This window comes from Tursiops truncatus, chromosome 7, assembly GCF_011762595.2.
Source record: "Tursiops truncatus isolate mTurTru1 chromosome 7, mTurTru1.mat.Y, whole genome shotgun sequence".
NCBI lineage: Eukaryota > Metazoa > Chordata > Mammalia > Artiodactyla > Delphinidae > Tursiops > Tursiops truncatus.
In genome coordinates, this window is record NC_047040.1 from 109,209,958 (window position 1) to 109,234,678 (window position 24,721).

General features: G+C 50.4%; 1 pseudogene; it reads right to left on the minus strand.

Moving 5' to 3' along the window:
- Window positions 1-24,066: 24,066 nt before the first annotated feature.
- On the minus strand, window positions 24,067-24,211 carry LOC117313069 (U2 spliceosomal RNA; annotated as a pseudogene).
- Window positions 24,212-24,721: the final 510 nt, after the last annotated feature.

The window sequence follows — 24,721 nt, forward strand, 5'->3', positions numbered from 1 at the left end:
TGTCCGTGCCTGGAGCGCTCTTCTTCCTGATACCCTGTGGTCAGCTCCTGAACTTCCTTCAGGGGTTTGCTTGGCTGTCACCTTCTCAGCGAGGCTCCCTGGTCACCCCCTCAACCCTGGGCACAAGCCATCTGACGTGGATTTGTGAGGTTCACGAAGGTGGGGCTTTGATCTTTGTTCCCTGAGTCTCTTCTGTGCCTAGAACAGTGCCTGGCACATGGCACCGGGTGAAGGGATGTTGCTAAGATACTGTGCAGTGCAAGGTCACCAGCGCGTTGCTCATTGACCCCACGACCACGGAAACGGGGCCCAGGGTCACAGTGGAAGGGACTCTGCTGGTCTCCAGAGCCTCGGTGAGGTGCTGGGGAGAGCACGCTGGGCTTTGAAGCGGAAAGAGCTGGTTTGACCGTGTGTGTGTGTGTGTGTGTGTGTGTGTGTCTGTGTGTCTGTGTGCGTGTGTGTCTGTGTGTGGTGGGGAGGCCCTGTCCTAGCTGGCAAGGAGCTCCTGGTCTGAGGGGGACACAAGGCCTAAACTGAGATCCATCCAGGATGACGTCAGAACCAGGCCCAGGCAGGACCTCCCAGGGAAGGGATGCCCCACGGGGACCTCAGAGGGGTGCTTGGTGGCTCCTGGGCAGGGCGCCTCACTGAGCCGCCTCTGTTTGTGTCAGGGAGACCTGGGCTCCTTAATGATGCTGCCCTTGGGCACCCGAGCTGTTCTCCCCTGGACCTCATGGGGCACACACAGGTGGAGGAGGGCTCTGTAAAACTTCTGAGAGAGGTGGGGTGCAGCAAGGGACAAAATCAGGACCCCTGCGCACACTCCACCCCTGACACAGAGCCCTTCCCTCCAAGAGGGGCAACATGGCTAGGAACACAAGCCTTTCTGGGAGAGCTGGGTCTGAATCCTGCCCCTGCTGACATGCTTGGTGACTGTGAGCTAATGACCGAGCTCACTGAGCCTCAGTTTCTTTATCTGTGAAATGGGCAGAGTGACAGTGCCTGCTGCAAGGGGCTCTGGCGTGGTGCATTCATCCCAAGGGACAGGGATTGTAGGGGGTGAGAGGCCTTGAGAAGAGACCACAGCCAAGACAGGAGGGCTGTGGCCCAGGGCACATCCAGCCACCTTCCCAGGTGAGCTAGTGAAGGAGCGGCCAGTGCCACGTGGGCCTGGCTCCAAGCTGGGACACCAGTTCCTCCCTTCGGGGGCCCAGGCCTCTGGCAGCAGACTTCCCTCAGGTTCCTGGTCCAGGCAGGGCAGGGACGAGTTGCTGGGGTCCCATCTGAGGTTTACTCCCATCCTGGGCAGGAAGGGTGCATGGAGGAGTAGAGGCAGCTGGTCCCTGTCCACAGGATGGAGGTGTCCCTGGGCCTGTGCTGAGTAAGGCCACTCAGGGTGGACAGGGTGGCTGCCTGGAAGAAGCATCCTGGGCTGGGCTGGCTGGGAGGGTGAGGGCAGTGGGACGTATGGGGGAGAGTTGGGAAATGCAGCTAGTTTTGATGCTTCTGCGTCTGTGACCCAGTTCACGTGGCCGCGGCTTGCTCCTGCTAGACAGGAAGTTAACTAGACAACCACACGTAGAGAATTTTCCCGACCCGGTTCTGAAGCCGAGAGTTCGCCTGGTGCAAAGGGGTGGGTGATTCCCCTTTTCTCAGGGGTCACCGCTGAGGGCAGTTTGTGCCTCGTTCCTGTCTCTTCGAATCATTACAACAAAACCTGGGTCACCCCAGTGCCGCCCCATCTTACAGAAGAGGCAGGTGGAGGAAAAGTCAGGGGAGTCGCTGGTGAGAGATAGATGAGGGTCTTGCCCAGGACCGCTGTGCCCTCGGGCCACCCGCCTCAGTTCTGGGCCCCAGCAGCGCTGTTGCTTTCAGGAAGCTTGTACTTGGGTCTCTGCCCCACCCCTGCTTCCAACTTAGGTCCCTACCTAGGTCCCCAATCTCTCTGCCTTGTCGAAAGAGATGAGTGCCGCAGGGAAGCAGCCCCAGGCTTGGGGGAGCCATTTCTAATGGGAAAACATGCACATTTGCCTAAATGAATCAAATCCATTTCTTTCCCATACATATTTCATGGGCTTCCTCTCTGTGTAATTTAATTATCACAGTTGTTAGTGTTAATGTCCTGGTTGGTGCAGCTCTGCTCCCCAGACCCTCGGAGCCTAATTCGGCACAGGGCTCTGAGGAGGAACCGGGAGGGTGGACCCATCTCTATGGCAACAGGATGTGATAATATTTCCGGGTGATCTATTGCTTTAATCTTGAGGGCTCTGAGTATATTGCCAGCATTAATAAATAAATCTAAATAACACCCTGGCGAGATTGATACTATTCTATCCATTTTACTGATGGATGAACAGCAGCTCTGGGGGGTTAAATGCCTGGCCTGGGGGAGAGGTGAGAAAGATAGGGATTGTGGAAATGCCTGTTGGGTGCTGCCCTGGCTCCTGCGAGGCCCTGACATCCCGGCTGGAGGGGCTGGGTCAGGGGCCACAGAAGCCTCCGAGACCCAGTGGGATGGTGACGGCCAAGCGGGTTCTGGATGTACAATCCATTCCTCTTTGCAACCGGGTGGGAGCAGGGCAGCAGGAAGGACCCTCGGGCCCTCAACGTTGCTCCTCTGTTTTCTAAGTCCAGACAGTCCACCCAGAGAGCATCCATCCTTTGGCCTTTGTATGTTCAACAGTACATTTCTTGGAAGAAATAACCTTTAATCCAGTACCAGTCTAGGTACCCGTAGTGAGAGCTACCAGGATGATTTCTCCAATTCAGGGCTGAACGCACACACCTTATTCAGAGGAGACCTCCCCTCCCCTTGGCTGTCCTGGGGCTTCCTTCAACTTGAGGAGCTGGGCCTTTCCCTAAGGGCACCACGTGCTTCCTGGCCTGGCCGCAGAGTGTCACAGCTGCACCCTGGCCCCTGCGGCCCGGTGGTGGCTTCCCGGCCTGTCTGTTCAGGTGAGAACGCACAGGCCGGGCAAGCCGCCACCGGGCCGCAGGGGCCAGAGTTACCCTGCGCTCACACTCGCGCCTGCCCTGGGGGGCTGGGTCCCGGCACTGCTCGGTTGTGAGTCCTCTCCTCTCCCTGCGGTGAGGTCCTCACCTCTGTCTGCACGTGGGCCAGAGTAGCTGCTCTGCCTCCAGCCTCACCCCGCTTGCCAGCACAGCCCCCGCACAGGTCCTGGGTCGAGTTTGTTAAGCAGCTTCCTTCCTCCTTCTAGGTGAGGACCCTTTTGAGGGTCCTTCTGTGAACCTTAGTCAGGCCCACCCAGTCCACCAGAGGGGGCCTAATAACGTGGGGCCAAAAGACAAGGGGTCTGCAGGCCTGTCCCTTTCATGAAGGTGCCTCCTTTGCTCCTGGTCAGATTGACTGGTCCCCTGTCTCTGGGACCAGCTATGTCCACGCAGGAGACTTAAGTGCGGCATTAGGTCCAAGTGTGCCTCATTTGGCCGTGAGGTCAGATCATCTCAGACTGAGGTCATTTTAGACTGTTTCAGGTCTTTCTGCGAAAGAAGGTCTGTTCCAGGATGCTGTGCCGACGGCTTCTCTGGCTGAAACAGGAGTGTGGCCTCCTTGGGCTCCTGGTCCCGCCTGTGCATTTTCTCCCTCCCGCACTCTCTGCGAACCCCTGGTCTCACCTGTCAGTGTGGGAGCTGAGCACCGTGCCTGTGGAGCGGATGCGTTTCGGGGGAGTCTCTCCAGCCCACACCACCTTTCTCCGCACCCGCCTCCCTGGCCACGGCTGATGGGAGCAGGTGTGAGCACCTGCCTCAAGCTGGTCCAATCACATTCTCCCTCCCAGTCACTGGGGATTGGGCCTCAGACAACTGAGACTGTACCTGAACCGCAAATGAAGGAGGCAGCTGGCCTGTGGCCAATGGAAGGGGAGGATGCTGGCAGGGACGGGGAGGGGGAGAGAGCGGACAGGGGAGGAGAGAGGAAGAGAAGAGAAGGGCAGACAAGGAAACCAAGAAGGGCAGGAACAGCAAGACGGAGAGACAAGGCAGCCCCTGCGGGACGGAGGAGGGAACCCTGAAGACTTCCCTGCTTGGTCGGCTTCCCTGGAGGCTCAGCTGTCAGCCCCGCCCCGAGCTCTGGGAACAGCTTTTTCCTCATTCTGCTTAGTGGCAGGCCCTGCCCATTCCAGATAAAGGCCTGTCTTCAGAGATCTTAGAGTATATTGCCTGGCAAGAGTATTTCTGCATGCCTGAGGCCTCGTGCCATGATGGACCAGTTTGACCGGATACGTTTATCCTGACAGTGTGATTTCTGGCAAATGCCTGTGTTTTCTCTGGGGCTGGGTGGGCGCTGCAGGCTTTCGTGACTGAGCTCCAGTAAAAACTCTGGCCACCGTGGCTCGGGGGACAGTCCCTGGTTGGGAACGCTTTGCACCTGTTTCCACATTGCTGGGGGAATTAAGTGTGTCCCCATGTGACTCTGTCGGGAGGGACCCCAGAAGCTTGTGCCTGGTGTCTCCTGAGCTCCTCCCAGGTGCCTTTCTCCTCTGCTGACTTTCATCTGCATCCTTTCCCCATCACAAACCGTACCTGTGAGTATAACAGCTTCTTCTGTGTGGTGTGAGTCCATCTAGTGAACTGTCCGGCCTGAGGATGGTCCTGGGGACGCCTGACCCAGGGGTTTAATGTGGCTTATGCATTTTCTCTCCCTTGGAAACAAAAGAGCCTTGTCTGAGGCAACTTGGAATGACAAAGGTGGCAGAAGGGGGCCCAGCAGAAAATAGCACACTTGACCTGAGTGCCTGTGGAGGGAACCAGTGAACATAAAGAGAGAGCAACCACAGGGGCTGCAACCACCCAGGCCTGAGGGATGGGGGGTGCTCAGGCACGACCTGGAGCCGGAGAAAGCCCTGGCTGGAGGAAGCAGCCGCTCACGGGGGCAGTGGCTTTAGGCAGAGGACGTGGCCCTGCTCGCTGTGGCCTGCCGGGGAGACAGCCAGGTTCTGACCTGTCTTCTTCTGCCTCTAGGTTCCCACAGGGGCCTCGTGTTGGCTAGACCCAGCAGGAAGCTCCAGGGCAGGTGATGCTGGGGAGGAGCGAGGCCCCGTGGCCGGGCCTGATGCAGGGGTGTCCCCTGGGGAACGCTGTGGAGGCTGAGGCTCAGGGTGTCGAGGGCTCTGCCCTGTACCTGCAGCTTGGCACAGCTGCAGAGCCGCCGTGGGCCCAGGAGAGGCGACGAGCTCCAGGTGGAGCTAGAGCGGCGTGGAGGTCCCAGTTCCTCGGAGGGGCTCAGGAAGAAGGAGGAGGCAAGCAGGGCGGACCTGTCGGTAGGGGGCGGGGTGGGAGGGGAGGCTCAGGTGGCCAGGCTGCTCCTGAGGGTGGCGTCCAGCTACGGAGCTCCAGGCCTCTGTGTGCTGCCCACAGGCGCGGGGAGAGGCAGGGTGGGCTGCCAGCATCTCCCAGCGGGGTCATCTGCCTGCCAGCACCCAGACTCCCCCCAGCTGCAGGATGCTCAGGGCTGGTGCTGTGCTGGGACTGGGCAGGCCCAGGTGTAAAGTGTGGCTGGCAAATGAATTAATTTGTTAATTAACGAATGCCCTTCTTCTTCCCACGGAGGGTTCAAGGCGATTCACAAGAACTCATACAATACAGTAATTACAAAATAGAGACAGAATCATTGCCCAGGGAAAAGGTAAATAAGGGTGCCTAGTGGGCAGTGGCAGGCTGGTCCATGGCCCTGGGATCAAGTTCACACGCTCTGCCCCCAACCTGGCCTCATCTCCTGCCTTAGGTCTGGGCTCCAGGGTGTGTGCCGCCTCTGTGGGGTCCTCCTCATTTGGGATCACGTCACAGGGGGCTGATTCCACCCCAGGAACTCTCTCTGTCCTCCCTGAGCTGGCCGGCTAGCGCTGTCACTCCTCGGGTCTCTGTGTCCCAGGCTGGGCTGGGCTCCTCTGACCGCAGCCCTGGTCTCCACACTGCCTTTCCCTGCCAGGTCTGTGAAGGGAAGAGTCTGGGTCATCCACCCGCCCTCCCCCCAGGCTGCCCCAAGCCCAGACAGGTGCCCGAAATGGGGAAGGACTGAGTGAGCAAATGTCTGCGCAGAGGTGATGCACTGACCGCCCGGGAGTGGGTCACCCGCTTCCACGCTGGCCCACTCCCCCTTAGCTTTGCCCTGGGTCTCTTTTTATTCTGCTTAACATTCACTTGCTCTATATATGTAACTTTGTAGCAACTTCTGTTTCTTTTTTGGAACAAGGCTGAATGTACTTAAAACGAAATAAAAGAAGAAAGGAAGATGGAACAGTAAATCCATGAAAAGTGAGCAGGCAAATTAGCAGCTGATTTAGGACCTGTGTCATTTCTGCAAGCTGAGAGCTGAGTTCCAACGTGGCTCTGAGCTCCCTGGCAGGTGGAGCCTGGGGAGACACAAAGTGCTTATTTTCAGCAGGGTGTGCATCCAGGATTCCCACCAGCTACACATTTCCCAGCGTGGAATCCAGGGAAAAAATGTGCCCTCGCCTTTGTACATATCTGGGAAGGCGCAGCGGACCCTGGCTTGCTAGGTGGGTGGCCGGGAAGGGAGTGAGAAAGGAGGGGCTTCTTCCCTGGAGCAGCGGGGCTTCTGTGCTGCAGGCTTAGGTGAGACCTCAGGCCGCAGCAGGCTTCAGGGCAGAGGATCAGACTAAGCCTGGCTGGTCAGATGGCCAGAGGCCAGGGTGGGGCTTTGGCAGACACCTCTGTCCAGCACACACGGTCACTGGCCTGGTTTGGTCAGCTCCGGCCAGCATCCTCTTCTGAGCGCTCCATCCTTCTAACTATGGTACATGTGTAACTTGGATAAAAATAAAACCTAATCACTGCACCCAATACTTGCGCCCTGTGTCCTCTGTCTCTCGATCCTGCCCTTCTCTCCGTCCAGCCTCAGTTTATATTCCCCGACTGGAAACCCGATTTCTGGTTTCAAAAGCTCTGGTCTGCTGGAGTGGCAGGAGGCTTTGGAGTGGGCACTCAGGGCCAGATCCCCTCTCCCCATCTCAGCACTTCGGTGTCTTCGCTCAGACCCTCCCGACGCCTGCTGGCCCCCATGTCTGTGCTCTGCCGGCAGCTGTGCTTGGGTCAGGCCCCCTCATCCCCAACCCCACATGCCGGGGGCCCTAACCCCCCTGCCCACTCTCTCCTCGCAGCCCATGATCCTTGCTCCTCCGTGAGCCCCCTGGGCAGGGCCTCTGCCTGGGACCCTCGTCTCCCTGCCAGCTCCCTACTTCCTTCAGGGCTTTGCTCAAATGTCCCCTTTGCAGGAGGCCCCGGCCAAACTGACAGTGACCGTGTCCCTCCTGCATGGCCCACGCAGCGCTGCAGCCGCCTGCCCAGGGCCCGTGTGCATGCTCCCACCTGCCCTCTGCTTCCCAGGAGTGCCAGCCCCGCCAGGGCTCACTTAGTCACTAAGTGCAAGCTTGTTGATTTAACCATTAATTAGTGACTGTAAATCCGGACATTACCTTGCAGGACTGTTGAGTGCAGCCCAGCGCCCAGCAGACAGCTGACACCGAGTCAAGGGCCGTTCCTTTGCCTGCACGTTCAATACCCTCCAGGCCTGTGGCCAGCCTGGTCCCAGCCCGACCTCAGGCCTCCTGTCCGGTTCTCCCCATATTCCAGCCCAGCCCAGTCTTTCTTTCTTGCAGACCTCCACCCTCCAGGTTGAAGATAAAGCTCAGGTGGTTTACCCCTCTGGAATGATTTTGTTTTAGAAAAGCCCCAAGTTGCCCGCTTTTCTCCATCACAAGAGCTTCCTGCTTCACCGGTACACAGGTCGTGTTTCTGAAGGATCTCACGGGCCAAGGGAGCGTGCTCACCGACCCAGAGCAGATAACAAACTTCTGAGGGGTTCACAAGCAGGTTGTTAATCACAACTATTATCAACAACTGAACTGTATAACCCCACAATTGAATGAGTTGTGTTGTAAACAAAGGCATCATGTCTCTCACTTTTTCACTGCCTTTTACCGTGCTGGACGCTCTTGGCATTATTCAGGCTGGCTGTGATCGTGAGTGTCTAAATGTGATTTTGTGTGCACCTACGCACCTGGGGCACATGCAGGGAGCCCTGGGGCGGGTGTGGAGGCCTGCTGGCCTGAACCACACGGCTGAGAACGTCCCGCCCAGACTTCCTGGCTGCTGGCACAGGGAAAGATGAAGTCCACCCCCGCAGGACTTCCTGTAGCCTGGCCCTGCTCTCTCCTCTAGGTGTCAGGGGGTTACTGAGATCGACAGAAAGGCTGTTAAGACATCCACGTGGAGATTGAGGGGGTCCAAGGAGAACCACTCTCTTGGTTTGGGCCCAGTATCAGAATCCCTGCTGTTCAAGGAGGAACAGACAAACGACGCGGGGATGTCCTGGGACGGATGTGCTAGCGGGAAGCAACCAGGTCTGACTTTGTCAAACCATGAAGCCATAAGTAAAGAGCGGAAAGCAGGATAAAGTGTTTCTAAAAATAATGGAAGATAAAGTAAATGATATAAAATAATGATTTAAGATGAGTAGCTCCAACAGTGTATTCTATGTTAAAGTGACATTTCATGCTAGATGGGAAGTGTGGATTCATCTACCAGCAAATACATGGAGCTGTCCATCAGGCCCAGATTTTCTGTCCCCCAGTGTCCACTTGGGCCTGGATCTGCCTGGCCTTGGCCACTCGTCTCACTTCCTGGCTCAGTGGTCGGTCCTCGTGATGGCTCTCGGGCTTTCTGTGGCCACCGTGTGTGGGCCTCCCCGGGGCCAAGAGTGAGGGTCAGCCTCCGAATCCCATCTCTGCAGCTCCCTGCCCAGATCTGACCCAGTGGACCCACGGGGGCTGCTCTGAGAGACAGAGGATGAAGGCATATCTGGAAGTGGTGATACACACGTTTGACCTCAGGCTCTGATTTCTAAGGAGGCGATATTACAATAAGCACATACTATGTCCCAGGCAGTGTTTTGGACACTGGGAGACAGTAATGCACAAAACAGAGAAACATCTCTGTCTTCATGCAGCTGATGTTCTAGAAGTGCTGGTGAGCTGGGGAAGACAGTAAAGAAATAAGGAAGTTGCAGACAGTGTCAGAATATGGTGAACAGTATGAACAAGCTAGGCTGGGACCCAGGCATGGGAATGCCAAGGGAGGAGGAGAGGACAGTTTTATACAGGGCATTCCAAAGAGGCCTCCACACCAAGGCTGACATCTGAGCACAGACTTGAAGAAAGCGATGGAGAGGGCCACGTGGGTACAAGGGGAAGAGGGCTCCAGATGGAGGGAACCGAGGTGCAAAGGCCCTGAGGCAGGACGATGCTTGGCATTTCCAAGGCTTAGGAAGGAAGCCAAAGTGGCTGGAGCAGAGGGTGAGTGAGGAGCACAGTAGAGGTCCAAGTAGGCCAGACCATGCTGGGTCATGATCTTGTCGGTGTTGGGAGAAGCAGGGAGAGGTGTAGTCGCTGTTGACTGGTGCAGTGAGAGATGATGGTGGCTTGGACCAGGGTTCAGCAGAGGAGTTGGAGGGCAGACTCTGGATAGAGCTTGGAGCCAGTAGGCGTTAGATTTAGACAAGAAGGAGGAGAGAAGGCAAGGATGACCGCAGGGTGTTTGGCCTGAGAACCGGAAGGTGGAATTGCCATTAAACAAGCTGATGGGAGGAGCGGACTCTGAGAGGAAAGATGAGGAATTCAGATGTTACGCGCTGAGTTTGAGGTGCACGCGGAAAGGTGGGTGGTAGTTGGGTATAATAGAAGATGGGAGTTTGGGGTGGGGGTTTGCATTGGAGATTGTGCACAGTTCTACCTGCATTCTTTTGCATCTTTCTGCTTCACTTGACATAATGTTTGAGGAAGTCGTACGTATTGTAGTTTGTTTATTTTGCTGTATGGCATTCCATGGTATGAATACACCCCAATTTATTTCTCCATTTCACTTTCCATGGTATATGGATTGTGCCCAATATTTGACTAATATGGGTATTTCCATATTAGTGATCATCCTTTATATGTGCACATGTGCTCACGTTTCTTTGGGCTATACACACAGAATTGGGATTTCTAGGTCATAAGCAAGCATATTTTCAATTTTACTAGATAAGGCCAAACTGTTTGTCTTTTCTTTTCTTTCTTTCTTTCTTTCTTTTTTTTTTTTTTGGCTACACCACTCAGGATGCGGGATCTTAGTTCCCTGACCAGGGATGGAACCCTTGCCCCCTGCGTTGGAAGCATGGAGTCTTAACCGCTAGACCATCAGGGAGGTCCAGGCCAAACTGTTTTTCAAAGTGTTTGTACCACTTTGCACTTTTCCTAGCAGTGTCTGGTGTCTGAGAGTTCCTGTGGGTCCATGGGGCTTGCTGGTACTTGATACTGTCAGGCCTTTAGTGTTTGCCAATATGGTGGATGTATAGGGTTATTCCATTATGCCCTTAATTTATGTTTTCCTGTTTTGTTTGTGAAGCTTGTATTACTTCTTCAGTACAAGTCATTAAAAGATATTAGTGATAATAAAATCAAAGAGAAACTGACTCTAAAATTCCCAAGGTCAATAAAAACTTGAAGAAAGGGGTGAGAGGGGGTAAAAACATACCTCTTTTCCATCTAACACTGGATTAGTCAGTGGAGCCTGGGTAACTTACTGGGCTTTGTATAAAATGAGTGTAAGAAGACCCAGAAGGCCCTTGAAAGTCATACTGAACACGTCCTCTTTGAGTATCTCAGTTCTCTTTCTAAGGGGACATAGAGGCTAAAGCTATTGATGGGGCAGAGTTGCGGGGAGGATGGGTATGGTTTTAAGCAGGGGCTGGTAGTACAATTCCCTTAACTTGCTGCCATATTGCTGCATAACCCCCCAAGCCCTTTCTGTAGACTGGTTGCCCAAAACAATGGAATATGGAAAATTTCCTAACATACTGGGTATGCCCCAGAATTGGAACATGGAGCAGTCTAAGGATGTCCTATGAGCAGCGGGTCCCAGGCTAGGGTGTCACCTTCCCTTGGGTGGGCAGGCTGGGCTCTGCAGAGCACACAGGGGCTCCGGCTACTGACCATGGGTGTGCTGTCTCTCCTTTGTTCAGTGACCTTTTCCAGTTGTATTTCTTTGTAAACAGCAGCATGCTAGAATAACATCAGGCCCCTTTGCTGACATCAGCTCCCTTCAGCTGCACCCATGAACACAAGGAAAATGTGAAAGAAACACAATAACAGTGAAAAACTGTAGCATAGCTCTAAGGGCTGGATGCATCAATAAGGACAAGGAGACTCTTAGTGGTGTAATCAGGGGGATGACCCCAAACTTACATACCACACTCTGTATGTATGAGAAGCCATGCTCTTCCCCAGTGCTCATGGGACATTTACAAAAATATTTCATTCATTATGCAACAGGCAAGAAAAAATTTTCAGTAAATTCCTCCTAATAGAAATTGCACAGGTCAGTGCTTTGACCCGGTGCAGTGAAAATGGAGACTAGTAACAAAAGTACAAGAAAAACCCTCCATCTATGTGAAATTTAACCAAACATAAAAACACTGCAATCATTTCCTAAATAACTTCTGAAGCAAAGACAAATTTGAAACTACAACTGCTGAGTACTAAGAAAACGGTAATGTGAAAACTTTATATATCAAGACCTAGGAGATCTGTCAAAGTTATAATGAAGCAAATTCATGACCCTAAGTGCTTTCAATGTTAGGCAGAAAGGAGAAATAAATAAAGTAAGCTTTCAATTCAAGTTAAAAAGAGAAGAATAGAGTAAACTTAAGGAAATCGGACAAAGGAATTAGTAGTTAAGAACAGAAATTAATGAATTAGAAACCCCAAGCCATAAATAAATAGTAGAACTGGTTCTTTGGAAAACCCCCAACAAAAGAGATAAATCACTAGCTGGTCCTGCTGGCCCTGGTGTGTTTCGCCAGGATACACATGATGGATGGCATTGCAGGCAGGGTGGCTTCCTGAAGGCAGACCCAGGGTTAATGTGCAAGTCCACACCCTTCCCAGAAACTCCATTCCTCAAACACTCAGGAAACTCTCTTGGAATGCAAGTGAGTGGAGTGTGATCGATTCAGGGATAAACTTGAATTTGGTCTAATTAATTTTACAAAGGTTTGCAAAACTTTAGAAATTGAACTATAATTAGAGAAAAAAACCCTTTTATTGTACATTTAACCTCATGCCCGCAAACAGAGCGTTGCCTCTTCATGGTGTGGAGGAAGCAGGAACCTAAAGCACAGGGGCCGGAAAGGAGGGTCAGCACCTCAGATGTGGAGGGGATTGAAATGGGGTCAGGAAATTGCTAAATATAACTCAATAGATAGATGATTTCCCAAATAAATATAAATGACCAGAACTTACTCCAAAAGAGAGAGAAAGCCTGAATATAGAAATAGGAAAAAGTAGAAAAGTGATCCATAAAATGGTAGATAAACAACTAGTTACATGTTGTAGAAGATGGCAGAGCGGAAAATTCCAGGAACTGGTCCCTCCACCAAAGCAGTTACTGAACTGGCATAAACTGTCAGAATCAACTATTTTGGAACTCTGGAAATTAGTCAAATCCTTGCAGCATCCAGGGGAGTGCTGGATGAAGAGAGGGTTTGGTAATTTTGGTGTTTCTGTAGCAGCTACCGTCCTCCATTCTTCTGCCTTGAGTCAAGCAGTTATGGGACAGATGGCCTGTCTTCCTGGTGGGTTTGCTGGTGCCAGAGTGGGCAACAAAGCTTCCCTTCCAAATATAAGATTGTGTGTTTTTTCTGCCTTGACGGGTAAAGGAGGGGCCAACATAGGTGCTGGTCATTGTTTCAACCCCTCTGGCTGAAGCACCTTCCTGAACAGCATCTGTTGAAAGAATTTAAAGAGACAGAGTGTCTTTTTTTTTTTTTAATTGGATCCAGGCATTCAAAGAAATCACTGTCAGGTCACTCTCGGACCACAGAGACAACAGAACAGAGACTTCAGTGACTACATAAAACAAGGAATATAGATTTTGCATAAAATAGTTTAGAAAAGTCACCAAACAAATAGATGATTGCAGCCCTCAACAACAAACACAGCAATCCATGGGGAGGGAGGAGAATCTGATCTCCAGAGTTACTATATTACAGTATTCAAAGTGTCCAATTCTCAACAAGAAAACTAGAAATTGATAGAAACCATCCCCATGAAAGCCCAGGCATTGAACTTACTAGGCAAAGACTTTAACTGTCTTATATATGTTAAAAGAACTGAAGAAAACCATGGACAAAGAAATAAAGGAATCCGAATGGTGTATGAACAAGTAGGGAGTATCAATAAAAAGATAGAAATGATAGAAAGTAACCAAATAGAAATTCTGAAGCTGAAAAGTACAATAGACAAAATAAAAAGTTCACTAGAGAGGTTCCACAGAAGATTTGACCAGGTGGAAGAAAATATCAGCAAACTTGAAGGTAGGGCAACTGAAATTAGGACAGAGAGAAAAAGGAATGAAGAAAAATGAACAGAGCCGAAGGAACCAATGAGATATCATAAAATAGACCAACATACATATTATGGGAGTCCCAGAAGGAGGAGGGAGGAGAGAGAGAGAGGTGGAGAGGGAGAGGGAAGGGAAGGAAAGGGAAGGGATGGGAAAGGAAGGGAAGAGGAGAGAAGAGGAGAGGAGAGAAGAGAGGAGAGGAGAGGAGAGGAAAGGCAGAAAAAAATATTTGAAGAAATAATGGCTGGAATCTCCTAAAGTTTGAGGAAAGACATGAATGTACACATTCATGAATGTACAATAACAAGGAATTTAAGGAAATCCAAGCAGGAGAAACTCAAAGAGAACCACACTGAGACACATAATCAAACCATCAAAAGTTAAAGACAAAGAAAAGCAGCAAGAGAGATGCAACTTGTCAGGTATAAAGAGTATTCCATAAGATTAATAGCCAGCTTCTTATCAGGAACCATGGTGAACAGAAGGCAGTGGAATGATATATTTAAAATGCTGAGAGAGAGACTCCCCTGGTGGTGCAGTGGATAAGTCTCTGTGCTCCCAGTGCAGGGGGCACAGGTTCGATCCCTGGTCAGGGAAATAGATCCCACATGCATGCCACAACTAAGAGTTTTCATGTCACAACTAAGGAGCCCACGTGCTGCAACTAAGGAGCCTACATGCTGCAACTAAGGAGCCAGTAAACCACAGCTAAGGAGGCCATGAACCACAACTAAGGAGCCTGCCTACTGCAACTAAGACCTGGCACAACTAACTAACTAACTAATATTTTAAAAAAATGCTGAGAGAGAAAAAAAACTGCTATCCAAGAATTCTGTATCTGGTAAATTATTCTTCAAAAATGAAGGAGAATTTAAGACATTCTTTGTTTTCAGTTGAAGTATAGTTGATTTACAATGTTATATTAGTTTCAGGTGTACAACACAGTGATTTGACATTTTTATAGATGCTTCTTCATTTAAAGTTACTATAAAATATTGGCTATGTTCCCTGTGCTGTACATTATGTCCTTGTATCTTGCTTATTTTATACATTGTAGTGTGTACCTCTTAATCCCCTTCCCATATGTTTCCCCGGCACAACTCCCTCCCTACTGGTAGCCACCAGTTTGTTCTCTATATCTGTGAATCTCTTTCTGTTTTGTCATATTCATTCATTTTATTTTTCAAATTCCACACATAAGTGAAAACATACAGTATTTGTCTTTCTCTGTCTGATTTACCTCACTAAGCATAATACCCTTTAAGTCCACCCATGTTCGTGAAAATGGCAAAATTTCATTCTTTTATAGGGCTGAGTAATATTCCATTGTGTGTGTGTGTGTGTGTGTGTGTGTGTGTGTGTGTGTGTATACACACCACATCTTCTTTATCCATTTATCTGTTGATGGACACTTAGGTTGTTTCCATATCTTGGCTACTGTAAATAATGCTGTTTTGAACATTGGAGTGCATGTACTTTTTGAATTAATGCTTTCATTTTCTTCATATATATACCTAGGAGTGGAACTGCTGGATGATAAAGTAGTTCTCTTTTTAGTTTTTAAAAGAACCTCCATACAGTTTTCCATAGTGACTGCACCAATTTACATTCCCACAAACAGTGTACAAGGGTCCCTTTTCCTCCACATCCAATATTTATTATTTTTTGTCTTTTTGGTGAGAACCTTTCTGACAGATGTGAGGTGATACCCCATTGTGGTTTTGATTTGAATTTCCCTGCTGATTAGTGATGTTGAGCATCTTTTCATGTGCCTGCTAGCCATCTGCATGTCTTCTTTGGAAAAATATCTATTCAGGTCTTCTGCCCACTTTTTAACTGGATTATTATTATTATTATTTTTGCAGTATGCGGGCCTCTCACTGTTGTGGTCTCTCCCGTTGTGGAGCACAGACACGCAGGCTCAGCGGCCATGGCTCATGGGTCCAGCCGCTCCGTGGCATGTGGGATCCTCCCGGACCGGGGCATGAACCCGTGTCTCCTGCATTGACAGGTGGACTCTCAACCACTGCGCCACCAGGGAAGCCCTGGATTACTTTTTTTGATACAGAGTTATTTGAGCTGTATGTGTGTGTGTATATATATATATATATATATATATATATATATATATATATATATATATATTTTGATTGCATCATGTCTTAGTTGCAGCACGCGGGATTTTTCATTGCGGTGCACAGGCTCTTCATTGTGATGTGTGGGCTTCTCTCTAGTTGTGGTGCATGGGTTCAGTAGTTGCAGCACGTGGGCTTAGTTGCCCCGTAGCATGTGGGATCTTAGTTCCCCCACCAGGGATTGAACCTGAGTTTCCTGCATTGGAAGGTGGATTCTTAACCACTGGACCACCAGGGAAGTCCTTGTTTATATATTTTGGATATTAGCACCTTATCAGATATATCATTTGCAAATATCTTCTCCCATTCTGTAGCTTGTCTTTTTATTTTGTTGATGGTTTCCTTTGCTGTGCAAAATTTTTAAGTTTAATTAGGTCCCATTTGTTTATATTTGATTTTTTCCCTTGTCTGAGGAGACAGATCCAAAAAATCATTGCTAGGACTGATGTCAAAGAGTGCACTGTCTATGTTTTCTTCTAGGAGTTTTATGGTGTCTGGTCTTACATTTAGGTCTTTAATCCATTTTGAGTTTATTTTTGTATATGGTGTGAGAAAATATTCTAATTTCATTCTTTTACATGTAGCTGTCCATTTTTTCCCAGCACCACTTACTGAAAGACTATCTTTTCCCACTGCATATTTTCACCTCCTTTGTTGTAGATTAATTGACCATATATGCTTGGGTTTATTTCTGGGCTCTTTATTCTGTTCCATTGATCTATGTGTTTGTTTTTGTGCCAATACCACATTGTTTTGATTACTGTAGCCTTGTGACATTTTTCTTTCTTTTTTTTTGGCCACATCATGTGACTTGTGGGATCTTAGTTCCCTGACCGGGGATTGAACCCTGGCCCTTGGCAGTGAAAGTGTAGAGCCTTAACCACTGGACCACCAGGGAATTCTTGTGACATTTTTAGATAAACAAAATGTAAGAGAGTTTGTTGCTAGTAGACCTGTCCTACAAGAAATGCTGAGAGCACTTCCGGTTGAAATGAAAGGACACTAGTTGGTAACTCAAAGCTGTATGAACAAATAAAGATCTCCAGGAAAGTTAACTATATAGGTAAATGTAAAATTATCATTATTGCATTTCTGATTTGTAACTCCTCTTTTTGTTTCCTGTATGCTTTAAAAGACAACTGCTTAAAACAATAATTACAAATCTATGTTACTAAGCATACAATGTATAAAGATGTAATTTATGACAATAATAAAACAAAAGGGAGATGAAGTAGGATTGGATCAGAGTTAATGTATGCTATTGAAACTAAGCTGGTATGAACTGGAATTAGATGGTTATAAATTTAGGATGTCAATTGTAATCTCCATGCTAAGCGCTAAGAAAATAAATTTAAAAATATGCAGAAAAGTAAGTGAAGAGAGAATTACACTAGAAAAGAATCAGTCAAATACAGAAGAAGGTATTACTGGAGAAACTAAGAAAAATATAACATACGACGTAGAAAAAAATAACGAAATAGCAGAAGTAAGTTGTTAACTCTTGGTAGTCACTTTAAATGTAAATGGATTAAACCAATCAATTAAAAGATAGAGATTGGCAGGACAGATTATAAAAAAATGATCCAACTTTATGCTGCTTACAATAAACTTACTTTAGACCCAAAGACACAAATAGGATGAAAGTGAAAGGAAGGAAAGAGAGAGCTGGAGTGGCTATACTAATATCAGAAAAAAATAGATTTTAAGTAAAAAATTACTACAGTGAGACAAAGAAGAACATGTTTATAAAAATTTCTACTTATCAAGAAGATAGAAAAATTATAACTGTATACACATTAAACAACAGAGCCTCAAAATATATAAAGCAAATATTGACAAAATAGAAGAAAGAAATAGATAGTTCTCCAATAATAATAATATGAAACTTCAATACCCTGCTTTCAATGACAGATAAAACATCTAGGACAAAACAACAATATAGAAACAGAGGACTTGAACAGTATTATAAACCAGCCAGGAGTGGCTGGGGCCACTCCCCCTTCCATTCTTCCCCCACCAGCCTCCATCCCTCTGAAATGGCCTTCGGGTGTGAGGGCTGGGCTGGGAGGACGAGGGGCCCTGGCTCTGCAGGGGGCAGCCTGTGAGAGGCTGGTGGGGTCATATGGTCCTCAGGGCCCGAGCTGCAGCCAGTGGCCCAGAGTGGGCCCTTCCCCATGGCCTCTCCTCTCCTACCAGTCTCCCTCTCACCTGCCCGGGCCTCAGGGTGCTCTCTTCCTGAGCACACTTGACCTTTGCCTTTGCCAGTTCCTCTGCCTGGAGTTCCCATCCCCACGAAGCTGTGGGTCAGGCTTCCCCGGCCTCAGGCTCTGCTCACTCCAACCGCTCAAGGCATCTGCATCTGAGGGAACACCCTCCCCAGGGAAGGCATCACGTTAGTCTGCTGACCTTGCTCCCCGTCTGTGGTTCTCAGGAGGACAGAGACCTTATCTGCCCTGCCGCCTGCTGAATCCTCCTGGGGGCTCAGCAGTGCTGCCTGGGGAGAGGCCCGAGGCCTCGCCTCATCTGTCCCATCTTTGATGTGGCTTTAAGAATACCCATGTCATCCTTACTTCCAGGACCCAGTGTGCACCCCCATCAGGGCCTCCCAGGACTCCTGTGGACTGGCCTCTATCCCCTCAACTCCAAGCCTGATGCTCTGGCCACACCCAGAATCCCTAGGACCTCAGCTCCTCTGGCCTGGAGAGTCCACCTTCCCCTGCTCCCTCAACATCAAGTCCAGGCCTAAACGTCTCCTGCACTGGGCGGCCGTTCTGCCTGCTCGGCCAGCTTGCCCGTCTCTGGATGCTCAACCACACAGAGGATTCCATACGCTGGACTGCTGGCCTCTCTGATTGTCCAGAGGGATCGCTGAGCGCACAGGTACCTACCCCAGGGCAGCCCAGCTCAGAGAAGCTGCGGAGTGAGGGTCTTCTCTCAATGAAGTCGTTCCTGGGGCATAAGCGCTCCTCCCCTTTCCCTTCCCCTCCTCCTCTGGTTTGTCTGTTTGCCTCTCCCGTTTGCACAGAGCCAATCTAGCTTACGAAAAACAAGCTGTCATCTTAGTGTTTTTTATACCTCGTTCCCTGAACAGCTGCTGTGTTTCCAGATGTTCATTATTGCTGTATTAGCGGAGGTTGTTAATGATACTCAGGCTGACAGAATACAAATTGATTTTCAAAAGTTATGCTGATTGCTTAGACACGTTTCTTGTGCCAGCTAAGCAAAATGGAAACACACACACACACACACACACAACACACACCCAAAAAAAACCCATGCCATGTGACACACATGGTCTTTGATCTAAGGGGCCGGGGCCACATGTGAACCAAATGTCAAAGACATTACACTGACTGGAGAAGGTGTGGGAAGGGACGGGTTACCAGGGAAGCTTTAACTGGGCTAAACCCAAAGGGACACAATACCCAGAAGCAATGCGGCCCTGAGATGCTTTGCTGCTCCTGGCTTCTGCTGGGGGCAGAGAGAGCCTTGTGGGGTGCAGAAGGAGTGTGGATCCCAGAGTAGGACAGGCCTGGTTTGAATCCCAGCATTGCCATCTATTTGGGGTGTGTGAATTTGGGAAAGTCATTAACCACTGAACATTCTTACCTGCAGAATTCAGACAACACTATGGGTGCACATCTCCCAGGTGGTTATGGGCATCAAACAAGACAGAGTATGTCAAACTGGGATGGCCCCTTACCAGCCTGGGAGAGATAGGGAGATATGGGTACATGGCAGGAACTTCTGGAGTCTTCACCAGCCTTCATTAGTAGGAAAGGCAGAAACTCCTTGATCTGTCCCTGATCTCTGGAGCTGGTCCTGCTTCCAGACACCCAGGGAGAGAGAGAGCTGGGGAACCAGTCAAGCCAGAGGTGCTGTGGTTTCTGGTGCTGCCACGTGGTGTCACTGTTGTGCACAAGCCTCGCGTAGCTTGGTGGACCTCGTCCACTGCTACAGTGCGGGCCTTGCCCCGGGACCCACTCAGGCTACACTGCATACACGCCTGGGTGTTTTCTCTTCAAGAGGGCCCCAGGGTTCTTCACTGAGGATTGTACAACGGAGAAAACTAAAGGTCCTCTTATAGCTTTTTCTGGAGCAAGGGTTCTTCACTGATGTCATAATTGGAGAGGGACCACTCCTGTGATTTCCAAGAAAACAAAAATGGACTGCAAGGTGACTTGTCTCTACTCTTAGATGCAGAAGAAGCTGTTTTGGCTTTTAAATTCCATCTCACCTGCACCTCCTCCCATGTGTAGGTCACCGAGCTCAAGTGATCGGTTTGTGCTGATCTGTCGGCTGATAGATCACCCTTTCCTCTCCACCCACGTGGGTGGGCAGGTCACAGGCTGCATCAGAGGTCCTGGCAACGTGTCTTGTCATCCAGGATATTTGTCTACTGACTTCCCTGCAGCCCTTACTCCTGGGAGTCTGTGGGGACAGCAGATGGGGGAGACCATATCTGGACGAGATGGCTGTTTCCCGTCCGCCTGGCGCCGGCCCTATCAGGCCGAGACGTAAGGGGGTTTCCATAAGGCTGTGTTTTGGACCGCTGAGCGGAGAAGCACCTTGAGGGAACAGGCTTTAAAAGGGCTCTGCTGTGGAGAGGAGCCTGGGCTGCTGTTCAGGCCTCACCAGCATACCCGCTGCTCTGGGCTGCTTGCTGCACAGGAACAGACATCCCAGAGTATTCTTGGCCCTCTGTCCTGCCCCACTTATGGGCCCTCTGCTCCATTCATTCATTCGTTGCTGAAAGTCCATCGTATGTCCAGCCGTGTGATTGGCGCTGTTGGAGATGGAGCCCACAGCACACTCGCGGCGCCGGGTTTGGGGGAGGCTGTGGTCCTAGGGGGAGCGCAGGACCCGAAGCGTTGGATGGGAGGAAGGCGAGAGATGTGGCCGCAGGAGGCCTGGGAGTGGGGCAGTGATCCCTGTATTGGACATGAAGGCCGGCAGTGTGGCCAGCTGGGTTGTCTTGGAGGAGGAGAGAGAGGGAGGGAGCGGGGGGAGGGAGACACCCTCTTCCCGGGTCTCTGCCCACCTTTTGTCTGGCTAACCTTCCAGTCTCAGGTTCAGTGACACCTCCTTAGGCGAGTCCCCCCTGCCTGCCAGGCCCAGACTAGGTTAGACCCCCTGGTTATAAGGTCTTTTAGCTCCACGAGCTTTCAGCCACAATTCATATCAAATAATGGTTTGTGTGATTCTCTGTTTCTCATCTGCGATCTGACAGACGGGCACCTCCATGGGGTCTTGCCCACCTATCATGCTTACTGAGTATTTGCACCTGCCCCTGAGTGGAGAACTGGAGTTCTGCCTCTGTCCATCCGAGGAGGTGCTGGCGAGGGATCTGAGTTCCCCTCCCAGGGTTGTCACCTGGTGAACCAGTAAGGTTGTTCCCCTTCTGATCTCAGTTTTCTCTGAGAAAATGAAACAAACTATTGAAGCAAACTATCTCTGAGCTTCCTTCCAGCTCCAAGCATCTGTGCATCACAGCAGAGCGACGTCCGGGAGAGATGGCAGAGCCCCCTCAGTCTTGGCTTCACTGCCTCTTGCTCTGTTCTCTCCCTTCTGTCTGTTTCCCACCTTCGGTCCCACCAGAACCTGGGACTGTACTGGCAGCGCCACGGCTGGAAAGCACCTGTGGCATCATGGGAAGATCTGTCACCTCGAGATACTTGTGATGATTTTTCCGTTGAGCTGACCTCGAGATGTCAGATTGTTCCTGATTTGTGCAGCTCGCTCTGGGCAGCTGAGTTCCTCATTCTGGGGGCAGCGGCTATCAGTGGAGGGCTGTGGCTGAGAGGACCCGTGGAGGGGCAGTCACACTGCCCACAGACATGCTCCCCCGCCTCCAGGCTGTTAAGGGAGATTAACGATGTAGTGCCAGAAGGCGGAAGGAGATGTCTTTCTTGATCACGCTCAATACACATGACAGGTTATTGTGTTTCCTGAAAACAGAGTTGGCGATTTCCATTGACATATATGTTAGAGGGAACCCAAACCAGATTTCGCAAATTGTTTTATGTGTCTATGTGGAATGCTCAGGCTCATCGCTAATGACAGGACTATTATTCTTTTCCTGCAGCTGTTGTCTTGACAAAGGGCTGCACTGTGGAGGTGCCCAAAGGGGAGAAGGGGTGTACCCTAACCACCATCCCGGCCCCACCCAGTCAGGAGACATCAGCTCCCTTGAGTGTTTGCCCCCAGGCAGAAGAGCCTTGGGGAGTCCAGCCTGGGGTCTTAACTCTGCATCTGCAGGACCCTAGACTAGCTGAGGAGAGGCCGGTCTGGCCTTGGGCAGAGGCTGGCTGAGCGTTTAGAAGCATCTGGTGCCAGCTTGGGTGCACAGTAGACCTTTGTATGAGTTAATTCCACGTTGTCTGGACGCCAGTCGGGGAGGGACCATCACACCGCATCTCACGAAGCTCCCAGACCTCACCAGGTGGAGAGGACACTGTGAAGGGCCAGGGGCCCCGCAGAAAGGGTGATGTATGTGGAACAAGTATTGCTCGCCCCCTGGCCCAGCCCCCCTTTTCCTTCCTGTTCCTCAAGGGGCTGAGCCCAGGCTGAGCTCTGAATGAGCCATCACGGCACACTCCTGTCCCTGAGACGTCCCCTCTGCCGGGGAAGGAAGGGCACCAGTTGCATGGGGGAAGGGCAAGCACATTTGCAGGCCTGTTTTGGGTGGGCAGCAACCCCACGTTATCAGAGTGTGCTGGGTCTCTAAATCCGAAAAAGGCAAGGGTGGGGTCATGAGGGTACTGGCAGCCTTTCACGTGGTGCAGGCTTCATCCTGAGCTCAGGAGATATCTCTGAAGCATGAGGACTGACTCCTTTGGCAGGTCTGGACAAGAGGCCAGTACACTGCCCCAGGCTAGGGAAAGCTCCAAATACCCTGGCTCCAGGGCCCCCCACCAGGGCCCTGGACTTGTCGATCCTCTCTGACCCTCTCTCCTTGGGGCTGCACCCACTCCACCCCACCCCAGATGAGCTGGGACGCTGAGGGATCCCACCCAACCCTTCTCCTGGACTCACCCCAGGGGGTCCTCAGCTCATCCCTGGAAGCTGCTGGCCCCTTGGCACACAGAGGGCCCGGTGGCTTCCCAGCTAGGCCTGGCAGAGCCGAGGGCAGGGGCTGCAGAGACCTCTGGGGTCTGTCTGTGTGTGTCTCATGTTCCCGGCCCGCACTGAGCTTCCCCCCAGCACGCAGAGTCCTGGTCAGCTCCAGGCCCTGTCCCCACCTGTGCTGCTTCTGTCCTTTGTCTGTCTCTCCACTTGGGTGTCTGATGGCAACCCAGCCCCTAGCAGAGTGCCAGGCACTTAGTAGGCACCATTTAAAAAACACATCAGGAAGTGCATCAAAAGAGCAAGGATTCCACCCAGACACTTGGGAGGGGGATGGGAGGAGGGAAGTGGGGTGTACCTGGCAAAGCCAGGCAGCCCTAGGATGTCCACGGAAATGGTTGTCATCCTGCAGTGCAGACTTGGCTGACTCTCTAGACAGGACTCCCGTCCCCAGCCCCCAACCCCGCTGGGTTGATTCTCTGCTCTTAGGGATGTGGTGGAGGCCCTGCTCTTGGGGCCAAGGTTCCCAGCCCAGCCCCCTCACTGGGGTCCTGCATGTGCTCTGGGCTGGTGATCGGGCCTGGGCCACATATGGGGACATCAGTGTTCCCCCACTTCTCTGCATTAGAGCCCAGGCAACTCCATCCTCCACACTGTGCTTCCTGGGTTACCACCCCCGGCTTCCCATCCAGGGAGAAGGGAGGAGTTTTGGCATCCAGCCACCAAAGGCCTTGTCAAAGGGGGGTGGGGGTGGGAGCATGGCGGGGGGGGTTGGCACTGGGCACCCCAGCCTTAGCATGCTTGCCCCTTCCTCCCGTCTGGGTGTTTCTGCTGTGCCTCTTTCTGGATGCCCCCAGTGTGTTCCAGTACGAGTGGCCACAAACATGGCCTTTGGTTTGGGTGCAATTCTGAATCCTTCACTCAGGAGTTATTGATCTGAGGCAAGTTAGTTAACCTCCCTAAGCTTTCATTCTTTTTTAATTTGCAAGATGGGCGTACAAATGGTATTGGACTTTTAGGGTGCCTTGAGGGTTAGGTAGGGTTAGGGCCTCAGCTCAGGCTGGTGAATGCTAGCTGCTGTCCCTGCAATACTGCCTGCCGTGGCCCCTTTTCTCTTGGGGAAGCTGGAATGAGGGAAAGGACTGAGTGGCCATTGAATGGGGTTCTGGGAGAGGCTGAAACCTCCTTTACTTTGCTGTGTCCCAGAGCCCCATTTCTGCCTTCAATTAATTAAAAGAGTGGTTTGCAAACTGTTTCTGAAACTATTTTTCAAATCGTGACCTAAGCTTCCATGCAGATCCTGTGGGGAATACCTTGGGGGCAAGAGGGGGTAGGGTGGGCTCTTATACCCTTCCCCTTAACAGGGGCTACTTTGCTTCTGTAAATGCTATCAGATATTGGGTTCCACATAAGATTTCTTTAAAATACATGACACACTGTTAAAAAAGTGTGAACGTGAACATTTGTATAATAAAATTTGGTAAAATGTTTGGACACCAGTGTATTAAAAAGACTTCAACACTATCACCGTTTTAAACTGATAGGAACAGATACTATACTTGATCTTAGCCAAAAAGCAGAGAAGTGTTCATCATCATTTAAAAAATAAAATTATATAGAAGGCTTCCACAGGCCAGGCAGTCTTCTAAATTCTGGGCACATAAAAGGGCATGAAAACATGGTCCCTGCCATCAAGGAGAGTAACTAGCAAACTTTCGTAAAAATTGCTTTCACTCACATCTGTGTGTTTATCAAAGCCCATGGGGGTTGCAGATGAGGAAATGGGGGCTGAGCTTCCAGAAAATGTCAACACCATTAACCAGCAGAACTCAGCTCTGCCCTGCCCCACCCCCCTTCTTCCCACTTGAAGTCTTACAACCACTCCTACAGGTTATAATGTCAGTGGACTTGAGCAAAGCAAGAAAATGCACCAGAATTGTAATACTGGTTGTTTTTTCATAGAGGAATTTTGTGTGATTTATATTTTCTTCTTTATACTTTTCTGCGTTTTCAAATTTCCTCTAACGTATCATATATTCCATTTTGATGCTTGTCTATTATTTTTATAATGAGGAAAAGGTCTTTGAAAAGTAACAGAA